The sequence below is a fragment of the Coenobita brevimanus genome, chromosome 5 (assembly GCF_032717465.1).
Source record: "Coenobita brevimanus isolate Jiangsu-jjx chromosome 5, ASM3271746v2, whole genome shotgun sequence".
NCBI lineage: Eukaryota > Metazoa > Arthropoda > Malacostraca > Decapoda > Coenobitidae > Coenobita > Coenobita brevimanus.
The window spans coordinates 15,540,369-15,551,784 of record NC_136958.1 but is presented as its reverse complement, the minus strand read 5'-3'; the positions used below and the strand labels follow the sequence as shown (position 1 = coordinate 15,551,784).

General features: G+C 39.6%; 1 pseudogene; it reads left to right on the top strand.

The window, feature by feature from the left end:
* The first annotated feature begins 2,276 nt into the window (after positions 1-2,276).
* Positions 2,277-2,395, top strand: LOC145399125 (5S ribosomal RNA; annotated as a pseudogene).
* Positions 2,396-11,416: the final 9,021 nt, after the last annotated feature.

Sequence of the window (11,416 nt, the reverse complement as noted above, 5' to 3'; positions counted from 1 at the left end):
TGCATACAAAAATCAAACTTTATAAGGTAATGGTTAGGAGTATCTTAATTTATGGACACGAGTCTTGGTACAGCACAGTGACTATGGAAAATAAATTCTTGGTGTTTGAAAACAAAGCACTTAGAAGAATATTAGGAGTTAAGTGGTGGGAAAGGATACCAAATAGTAGAATTAGAGAAATAACGGGAGTGCAGCCGGTCGATAAATATGTTAGGTTCTCACGATGGAAGTGGCTAGGACATGTGTATAGGAGACAGGGAATAGTACGAGGTACACCAGGGTGGGTGGCACTTGGTAGGAGAGGTAGAGGAAGGCCAAAAGAGACGTGGGTGAGGACAATGAGACGGGAAGCTGGAGATGAGTGTTGGGGAGATCTTGAGGAGTTAGCACAAGATAGGATGTGGTGGTGTGAGTTCATCGAGGCCCTATGCATCCCCGAGGGTGCCACAGGAAATGATTGATTTATATATATATATATATATATATATATATATATATATATATATATATATATATATATATATATATATATATATATATAATATATCAGCAGCAGCAGCAGCAGCAGCAGCCGTTTGAGTATTCACTGCAGGACCGGCCTATCTCGACCGAAGTCGGGACGATACAGCCAATGTATCTCTACCAAGTGGCTTAGGCTGCCTAGTAGAGATTGTATGTAGGGTGAGAAGTGCTTGTTAGTGTAATTGTAGTGTTGGAGTAGCTTTGGATGTGTGCGTAGTCTGTGAACCAAGTGTAATCGGCCCGCGCAAGCCGACTGCGTGCAAGCATACTTTATAGTAAGCGACACTGGTTCAACCACAGCACCCCTGGTGTCCACCAATGCAGTACGTGGCCGGGTGAACACTCCCAAAGTTTATTACCCCGGCGGGGCGCGAACCCTGGCTTACCCGTGTACGGAACGCACACTCTACCACGGTAATCTGGTGTATGGATTATTATTTTTTATTCATTTGTTTTTCCTTCCTCCGTTCTGTAATTTAAAAAAAAACTATCTTTATCTATATCTATCTATCGATAGATATTTAGATATGTAGATATAGATATATCTATCTATCGATAGATAGATAGATAAATAAATAAAAGATAAATAGACAGAGATTGATATATATATGTATTTATCTATCTATCTATACATACATATCTATCTTTTTATCTATTTATCTATCTATATAGATAGATAGATAGATAAGTAGAGAAAATATATATAGCTCTATCTATCTATCTATCTATATCTGTATCTATCTATCCATCTATCTATCTATCTATATCTATCCATACACGTCACTCCACACACACTCCTCAGACACCTCATCTCTTTTACATTCAATCTTTTCCTCTTTTCTGCACCCATATTCCATGTTTAAGCCCCATGTAACGCAGTCGGTACCACTATACGCTCATACAGCTTTCTCTTTATATATATATATATATATATATATATATATATATATATATATATATATATATATATATATATATATATAGGGTGTAACGCGACGTATGACAAAAACTTACACCAATGATCTATCATGTAATTTCGAGTATATTTTGTTCTATAAACATACGCTCTCTGCGACCCCAGTTCAGCACCCAGCATTCTGCAGTTTTGTGTAAAAGCTTCGTCTCTTGCATGTGCCATTGGGTGAGAGCTTGGCAGGGCGACGGGAGACGAGTATAATTAGCTTATACTGTACTATACATGAAGATCCCATATCCTATCAATACACAAGAGTTTTAAGAAGAAACTTTACGTAGTCTATTGATTCTTTAACATCAAGTCATGCATTCATGCAATTCTTTTGCACAAATCGACTGTAATTAAGGATTAAATTCGAATTTTATGGTTTGCAAGGGAGTAGGGAGGGAGGGAGGACAGGCTGGTGTGTTGTGCCAGTTATGTAATATTTGGTTTGTAGGATGTTGCTACCAGAATTATCATAACACCCACAGCTCATTCAGTGAAAGAACATTACTGTACTGAGTGACTAGCCTCACTTTAAATCAGGAGTAATATTTTTATTCATGTTGGGTCTGGTTAGTATTTGGATGGGTGACCGCCTGGGAACACCAGATGCTGTTGGCATCCTACGTCAAGTGGGGTTGGTGGAGGATTAGTGCCCCTCCCTGTAAAACAATTAACTCTAAGCCCTTGGCCACCCTGTCTGGGATACATGGCGTCTGGCAATGAATGAATGAATGAAAACAATTTTTCTGCTGCAAGTAAACGTGGCACCATTTTTTTCATATGATGACGTAAGAACGGCTATACCACGTTGTGTACAACGCTTTCCGTCCGATCAGCGAAGTTAAGCAACGTTGGGTCTGGTTAGTTCTTGGATGGGTGACCGCCTGGGAACACCAGATGCTGTTGGCATTAACGTTCTCCCTACGTGTCAAGTGGGGTTGCTGGAGGATTAGTGCCCCTCCCTGTAAAACAATTAACTCTAAGCCCTTGGCCACCCTGTTTGGGATACATGGCGTCTGGCAATGAATGAATAAATGCCGTAAGAACAGTGATACAGGATTGCCAATGTAACGCCTATGCAACTAGACCTATTTTTTGCTTCTACTTGCAGCACTAACATGTGGCAACATATTATCTAGCTACATTCTGGATATTTTTGCCATTTTCAGGTGACATTTTAAAGATTTTAACGTATTTTCTAGCGATGTTTTGCAGTGTTTATTATCTAGCGACATTCTAGCAAGTTTTCAGGATTAAACTAGCGAGATTGATAAGGACTTGGCAACCCTGAGTCCACTGTCATTTGAACGGGAACATTTGCAGGGGAGGCACACACTTCAAATACTGTTCTCCGCGTTCTGTTGTTCACCGGGTTCAGCTTCACATGTTCATGAAACAGCATGCTACGTACGTACAGCAATGAAGAATATGCAGATATCGTGTATTTTTATTTACGGGTTCTGCGATGGTAATGCCAGTGCTTCAGAGAGGAACACAGGTGGAGATACCCAAGGGCGCCACGTTTACTTGCAGCAGAAAAATTGATAAAATAATAATCTTCCTGACTTAAAGTGAGGCTAATCTCCCTTTAGAATAACGTTTTTTCACTGAATGAGCTGTGGGTGTTGTGATAATTCTGGTAGCAACATCCTACAAACCAAATATTACATAACTGGCAACAACACACCAGCCTGTCCTCCCTCCCTCCCTACTCCCTTGCAAGCCATAAAATTCGAATTTAATCCTTAATTACAGTCGATTTGTGCAAAAGAATTGCATGAATGCATGACTTGATGTTAAAGAATCAATAGACTACGTAAAGTTTCTTCTTAAAACTCGTGTGTACTGATAGGATATGGGATTTTCATGTATAGTACAGTATAAGCTAATAATACTCGTCTCCCGTCGCCCTGCCAAGCTCTCACCCAATGGCACATGCAAGAGACGAAGCTTTTATACAAAACTGCAGAATGCTGGGTACTGAACTGGGGTCGCAGAGAGCATATGTTTATAGAACAAAATATACTCAAAATTACATGATAGATCATTGGTGTAAGTTTTTGTCATACGTCGCGTTACACCCTATATATATATATATATATATATATATATATATATATATATATATATATATATAGATATATATATATATATATATATATCTGGGAACGATTGTATCATATAATAGATCATTAAACAATGAAACTAAGGAGAGGATTAGACAGGCTTGGCGAGCTGTTGGAATGTTGAAATCTGTTTGAAATAATAATTTGCTTTCGGTGCATACTAAAGTAAAAATTTACAAGTCCATGGTTAGACCAATTTTAATTTATGAGCATGAATAATGGTACAGTACAATTGCAACAGATCAAAAAATATTAGGATTTGAGATTATAATACTGAGAAAGATTCTTGGGTAAAGTGGCAACACAGAGTTACAAATGAAAAAGTAAGGGATAATACTAGAGTGGAACAAGTTGATGAATATGCGAGACTGTCTCGCTGGAAATGGCTGGGGCACACACATAGAAAAGAAGGCAGTTTAATACAAGATGTGCCAGAGTGGACTTATAGACGAAGAAGAGGCTGAGGTAGGCCGAGGGAAACCTGGTTGAGGACAATGAAAAGAAGCGGGAGAGGAGTGTTGGTGGGACCTTAAGGAGATGGCAAGAGACAAATATTGGTAGAGGGAGTCCATCGAGGCCCTATGCATTCCGTGGGGTGCTACAGGAAATTATATATATATATATATATATATATATATATATATATATATATATATATATATATAATAAATCACTGTGCTTAGGTTCTTGTTGATTAAGAAAAGGCTTTCGACTCAGTGGAGCACATAGCCATTATAAATTCATTGTGAGAACAAGGAGTGAATGAGAACATTGTGAAATTGCTCGAAAACATACATAAAAGGGAACTGCTACACTTAAATTACATAAGGACTCAGAGAAAATTAAGATTGAGAAAGGCGTGCGCCAGGAAGACACAATTTCACCAAAATTATTCACAGTATGCCTAGAAAGTATTTTCAGAAAGCTAGAATGGGAAAAAGAAGGAGTGAGCATAGATGGAGAAAAGTTAAACCATTTAAGATTTGTAGATGACATTGTCCTAATCTTAGAAACAGCAGAGACATTGCAAGAAATGTTAAATGACCTGAACAAAGAAAGTCTCAATGTAGGGCTAAAGATGAACCGGAGTAAAACTAAACTAATGTTTAATCCACGAACACCAAAGAGCGTTATCAGAATAAGCGGAGAAATTCTTGAAGAAGTCAGGGAGTCCAATTACTTGGGACAAATGCTAAAATTAACGAAAGATAATGAAAGCGAAATAAAAAAGACGCATTACAATTGAATGGAAAGCTTTCGGTAAACATAGAAATATTATGAAAAGTAGCTTGCCAGTTTGTATGAAACGAAAAGTATACTACGAATGTATAATTCCAGCTATGACGTATGGTTGTGAGACCTGGAAACTGACAAAATCGATGGAAAATAAAATTAATCCGTTCTCAGAGAGCAATGGAAAGGTCGATGTTGGGAATATCTTTAAGAGACAAGAAAAGATGAACTTGGGCGAGAGTGCAGACTAAAGTCAAATATAGAAGTTATAAAAGAACAGAAATGGAGGTGGGCAGGCTGTGTAGCAAGAATAAGGGATAACCGATGGCGCAAGAGGTTGACTGACAGGACACCAAGAGATTACAAACGTAGCAGAAAAGGGCAGACAGGAGGTGGAGAGATGAGATAAAGAAATTTGCAGGGAAAAAGTGGCAGAGATTGGCTCAGTCATGGAATTCGTGGAGAAGGTTGGGGGAGGCCTTTGTTCGGCAGTGGACTTGAAGTGGGTGATTAACTGATTATATATATATATATATATTCACAAACACACACACAACTACGGATATACTACTTACAGAAAGATAGATGTCGTATCCTATAATCCATGCCGCTTTCCATTGCTACACAATCTCTCTCTCTCTCCTTTTCGCGTTTTCTACATTAATTTTATGGATGCTTCCTTCTAGTTCGTTCCCTGTTCGTTCTTGACTCCCAGCTTTTCGTTTGGTATAATTTTCTTTCGTTGCCACATTTAACGTATTTTTCATTTTAATCACGCTCCAAGGGGACAATTTTGTTCAACGAATTTACTCACAGTAATGAAGAAATTTACTAATCCTGTACCTAACCCCTCCAATTTAGAAGGTATTTCCTAAGTTATATATATACGTCTGAGAATAGCAACAATTTAACAAGAAACATTTCACCATGTGAAGGCGTTAATTCTCTGCGTAAACTTTTTTCGGTGATATCTATAACTTGAGGGTACATGCGAAAGGCTGGTGTGAGTTGAAACGAGGGCAACCTGATGGCTGAGGGCAGGGTGACATGGACTGCTTTTGGAATTAAGGCATATGACTGTAGACAGTTTGATAGAGAGACAGGTGGAGTTCTCAGTGTTCTTCCCACGCTGCAGTTAGATAGTTTGATAGAGAGACAGATGGAGTTCTCAGTGTTCTTCCCACGCTGCAGTTCGTTGGGCATGTGCGGGGGGACAAAGCTTTAGGAGAAATGGTTGGCATAGCAACATGGAGCGTTTCAGACAATAGTATGGAATAGCTATGGCATTATTCACTTTTCTCAATCAGGTTTTGTACATCCTCTTTTATGAGGAGGTTCTGCACAGTTTTATCGTGCTTATTTTTAGTTATACTTAGTAGAGAATGAGAGGTATTAGTCTTTCACTGTAGGCCTACCAACTCTATCATGGTCGCTACTGATTTTCTGAATGAGATAGTTGGCTTCGTAGTATCTCTTCCTTAGCGATTAATTTTACATATTACACACATTTTTTTTTTTTCCGACAAACTTTCCATAAGTACCACACGAGAGATACCGAGGTGTATTGAGCAAAATAAATTGCCAAGAATGTTGTGTTCCAAAATCTCCGGAGATATTTAGGATTTGACCCTGTATCATTACTTAGTGTGGATGCCAGAACTATTCGGCATGCTTAACCCCTTAGTTCCCAGAGTTGCCGTGCAAGGGATTTTGCTAGATGGGTCTAGGCACACCGCCCTCCGCCTGTCGGCTCATAGTCGAGAAGCTCATAGCTCCCTACCTCTATAGTGTATGACGGTATTTTGCCACGCAGGTTCTCACATCAACAGAGAAAAACCACGGTAATTGAACATGTCCTTGGGACAGAGAAGCTGTTAACAGTGGGAGACATCTGTGGTGGCAGACTATTTCCTTGAAGTCCCCCATTGAGAGAGAGAGAGAGAGAGAGAGAGAGAGCATCTCGAGTAAACCTTTTTATACTTCTGATTCATCTTGGATATTTATTTACGGTAACACCAGACGATTTTATTCTGCCGTGAGGTATCCTAACAGTAAAGTGTTATTCTAGCAACTCAGTAATAAGTCTGTATTCTCGTCGGGTTAAGAAGCTTTTTAGCACTTCCTCCTTACCTGTATACTTTTATATCTAGTACCTTTGTCGATACAAAAGAGATATAAATTACGTACAAATGATTAGTTTGGGGTAATATGCAAAACATATCGTTAATCATTTCCATACAGTGATGTATACTCTAGTTTATTCTTGCTGCCACCAGACGAACGTCATTCAGTTTAGGAAGGATATCTAATAAGGAAGAGGTTAATGAAAGCTATATCATGTTCGATAATTTATCTTGAAGTAGCGAGAATAAAATAAAAAAATACGGCATCGTCGTAAAGGGGTGAAGGAAACGGTGCAAAGATGCCTTCTAGGCCGACAGGAACGCGGGTCATATTCCTCAATTTTTCCTACATTCATTTCTATAATTTTGTACCTCAATCCAAATTAGTAACCTATTGCCAGAGAAATTCGTTGCCATTTTTCTCCCATATTCTTATTAACCCCGTTATCTTACTGCGTTTGTGTCGTATTTTATTGCTCCATTTTTTTCCATATTCAGCAATGAGCATAAATTTTTGCATCTCATTCTCTAGTTCAGAGAGTCGGACTTTGCCTTCATCTTTCTCCCAAACACTCCATTAACATTTTTTCTTCCTTATTTCCGCTCATAATTTTAACTGGCGCTAATGTGACCCAAATAACATTAGATATTTAGAGCAGGAATGTGTGTTCATTTAGCGTGGCTGATGAATTAGGTGGCAAAAGTGCCGTTCTTTCGATGTGTTTTTTCTTCAGTCTGATGATGAATCATTTTTTTAGCCCTTGCAACTTGCAGACGATTTTGTTCACTTCACGGGAAACCTCATGTAGTGTAAAGAGTAATGTTGGCTGTATCCAACCCTTCCACTTCGAGAAATCTCTCCTAAGATTAATAAAATCGGATGGAGATGCTAGTAATAAAGCAGCAAAATATGTAATTGACCTGAAGGGAATATATGAGGCACTTAAAGCAAGAAAAGCGAATCAACCAAGAACGAGTGTCGAGAAGATTAAGGTTAGCACTTAGGCTCCTATAACTCACTCAGCTAAACAATTTTGTATGGTGCTAACTAGAATAAGATACTAGAGCTGTTTCGATCGGGAGGAGTATGGTACTAGTATGAACATTCTCTGTCTCCTATGACTCACTCTTAGTTCAATAAAATCATCTTGGGGTCGAAAGGACGAGTCAGCTAAAACTGAATGTCGACAAAATTAACCCATGGATCAGATGCACTTCTTTTTTTTTTTAGTTGTTTTTGTTCATTCACTGTGACTATACAGTATTTGAAATAAAGGAAATTATATTTGAAGACTATAACAAACCCCTTCCAATTAAAAAAATCTCTGAAGATGACTTTGAGATACCAAGAGTAGTATTAGTTGTAGTAGTAACTCCAAGTTCATCTGAAATGTAAGATGGTAGACATGCTACCTTAAGTTGCTACCCACTTGCAGTTCAGCATGTCCCTCTCAAGGGAAAGGGCCATCACGAGAAGGTGCCACTCTCCAGTGTCATAGCTAGAATAAAAAAGAAAATCCCTCTTCCAGTCAGGCCAGTGATGTATATACCTGCACAGCTGTGAAAATCACCACTGATTCACCCCATAACAACGACTAGTAAGACAGATTTTAGAAAGCCTGTGATGCGATCTTCGGGGCTCAACAAACGTTTTATTATTTAAGGTAGAGTTATATGATTCTTCGACAAATAAGGAGAATTATATCATTACCCATCACTATATATATGAGACAGTTGTAGGCAGAGGAGCAAATCAGCAAACACTGAGTATCGACAAAATCAGACGCTTGAATCAGGCTACTTTTTTTTTCTTAATCCGTTTTTGCTACTTCCACTCAGATTTATTCAGCTTAGGAATGACCGGTAGTAGTTGAGGGATATACGAAGTCTGGATCATATCCCTTCACTTTGAAAAGTCTCTCCTAAGTCAACAATTTCCCGGGTCAGCCTTGTGTAGTTTTTCTATCCTGTTCCCAGGCTGGGGGTGAGTTTCCAACGAAATGAAGCTGTTTTGACTGTGTTCACCAAATTGTTGTGCCACTTATCTGAGCCATGAAAATCGCTCCAACAAATCAAACATTGCTGGGTATCAACCCGGAATCGTTTGGCCAACGAATGACGCGTTGGTGTGTCATTGGCCCAGAATAGTGTTCAATATTACCATTTGGAGGTATAAAGAATGTAACAAAAACTATGCCATTAAAATAGTAAAAGCGTTATAGTTTCTTCATTAAACCTGTGTGCTGGAATTAAGTCTTAGAAATGCCGGGCCCTTGGTGTATGAACTGTATGTACTGGACTCTTGGTGTCACCCTCAGCTGAAGAACATTGTCTGGCTGTATCTAGAATATAATACTAGACCTCTTCTGACTATGGGAAGGTTACCAGTATGAACACTCTCAAGCATCTGTACTCAGTCTCAGCTGAATAATATCATCTGACAGACCGCTGGTTTATGTCTGAGGTACTCGAAATGATGAGGACGATTATTAAGTGAGCGTGAACATTAATAACCCCTTAAATCGGAGGAAATAATTTTTTGTCCTTGCTACCACTTCATTTTAACTTATCTGAAAAGAACAATGGAAAACATATAGATTAAATACAGCCTTCAATAATCAACTTCCTTCACTAACAGAGTGCTTTTCTAATCTGAATGTAATCGTCATGTAGCATAGGCAGTAAAATCAAATCTATGTCCACCGACTGATGAAATGAAAGTTAAACTATATGCTCTATGAATTATGCAGGATGATGCACATATTACACAACCCATTTGTAATGTGTTATGGGTGATGTTCAGTGTTACTACTGTGTATCCTGGATATTTTTTTCTATTTCGTGTAACCATTGCCACATTTCATAATGTTGGCTTTGTTTTTTATATTCACTGATTGCACGGTTCATTACAAAATTCATGAAGCGATCAAAATGTCTTTGATCATCACGAAGGAAGACTGAGCTGACACCACAATTCACAAGATTGGACAGTGCAGTATACGGGCCACCCTTTGTTTATCACGTGGGGCTGCTGGCGTATTGAGAGTACAGTAAACTCACAGTTATCAGTCATCACAATATCCGGCCCAACACAAAAGCCAGCGCAGTTACCTTGGCTCATTAAAGTAATATCCAGCTATTTTTATGAAACATCCGGCGTTTAAACGGGACATAACAAGTGGTCCAGTGTAACATCAGGCACTGAGGGGTCTCAACCGCTCTTAAGCGGTAGCTAACCGGCGCCAGGGGAAATCCCGAAACTCGGGAGCCAATGAAAACTCCTGCTATGCACCACTTAATCACAATTTGCCTCACTGGGTGTGCCAAGAATACCTGCATGCGCTGATTCTTGCCCATAGATAGCATTCAGTGAAGGCATATTTGTGGATTCCGCTCTTCTGACCACGTTGTTTCAAAACTCTAATTCTGTTACTAACTCTGACATCCTACGGGTGAGGTAATGTACACCACTGTGGCTTTTGTGGTGGTGCCCTGGCTGGTGCAGGTCCTGCTAGCCTTGTGTTTTGTCCTGGTACTTGTCTCCATGGCGGCTCTACCACCTGCTAAGAGTGTCGTATCATTTTCTCCATGGAGAAGATGGAGATAATTGAGAAAATGGAGCAAGTCTGGACCACCACAAGGCTAACGTAGCACTACAACATGTCCCAAACCCCGATGAAGGATTTGCAGAACAAGCACTTCATCAAGATGTTCTGTCATGGTCAACATGGTGAGACTGTGCAATGATGGCTGAGCCATGCTTTTGTGAACTCGACCAGGCCTGCCTGAAGTGGTTTCAACAAAAGAGTGCCAGTGGTGTGATTGTGTGTCCCATCGAGCTGATGGCTACAGACACCATGTTTGCCAAGCAACTGGGGATAGCAGATTTCAATGCATCGGAAGTTTGACTGACTCAGTTCAAACTTCAACATGGGCTGTCCAACAAGATGACCTATGGTGAAACGTAGGATGCAGACACTGAAGGAACAGATGAGTTTCACACAATGCTCAAAAACCTGATTAACGAGTAAGGGTTATGTCTCAATCAGTTTTATAATGCTGATGAAGCTGCTCTGTTCTTCAAGTCAGTGTCGACTCATACCTTGGCTCACGAGAAGGAGAAGTCGATACCTGGTCGTAAGGCGAACAAACAGCATCTCTCTGTTTTGTACTGTGCCAATGGAACAGACCCTCATTGTCTGTAGTGAGGCAGGCTAAACAGCCATGTTGTCTCTGGGGGTTAATGGATTGTCTCCCAGTGGTTTATTTCCACTCAATGAAGTCTTGGTATACAGCCAAAATTTTCAAAGATTTGTCCAATAATCATTCTGTGAAGGAAATTATTTATCATATGGAGAGTCTTGGCCTTGGTTGCAATCGAGTGATGGCTCTGCTGCTCCTTGACAACGCTCCTGCACATCCTTCTGAGACAGAGTTGGTTGGAGATG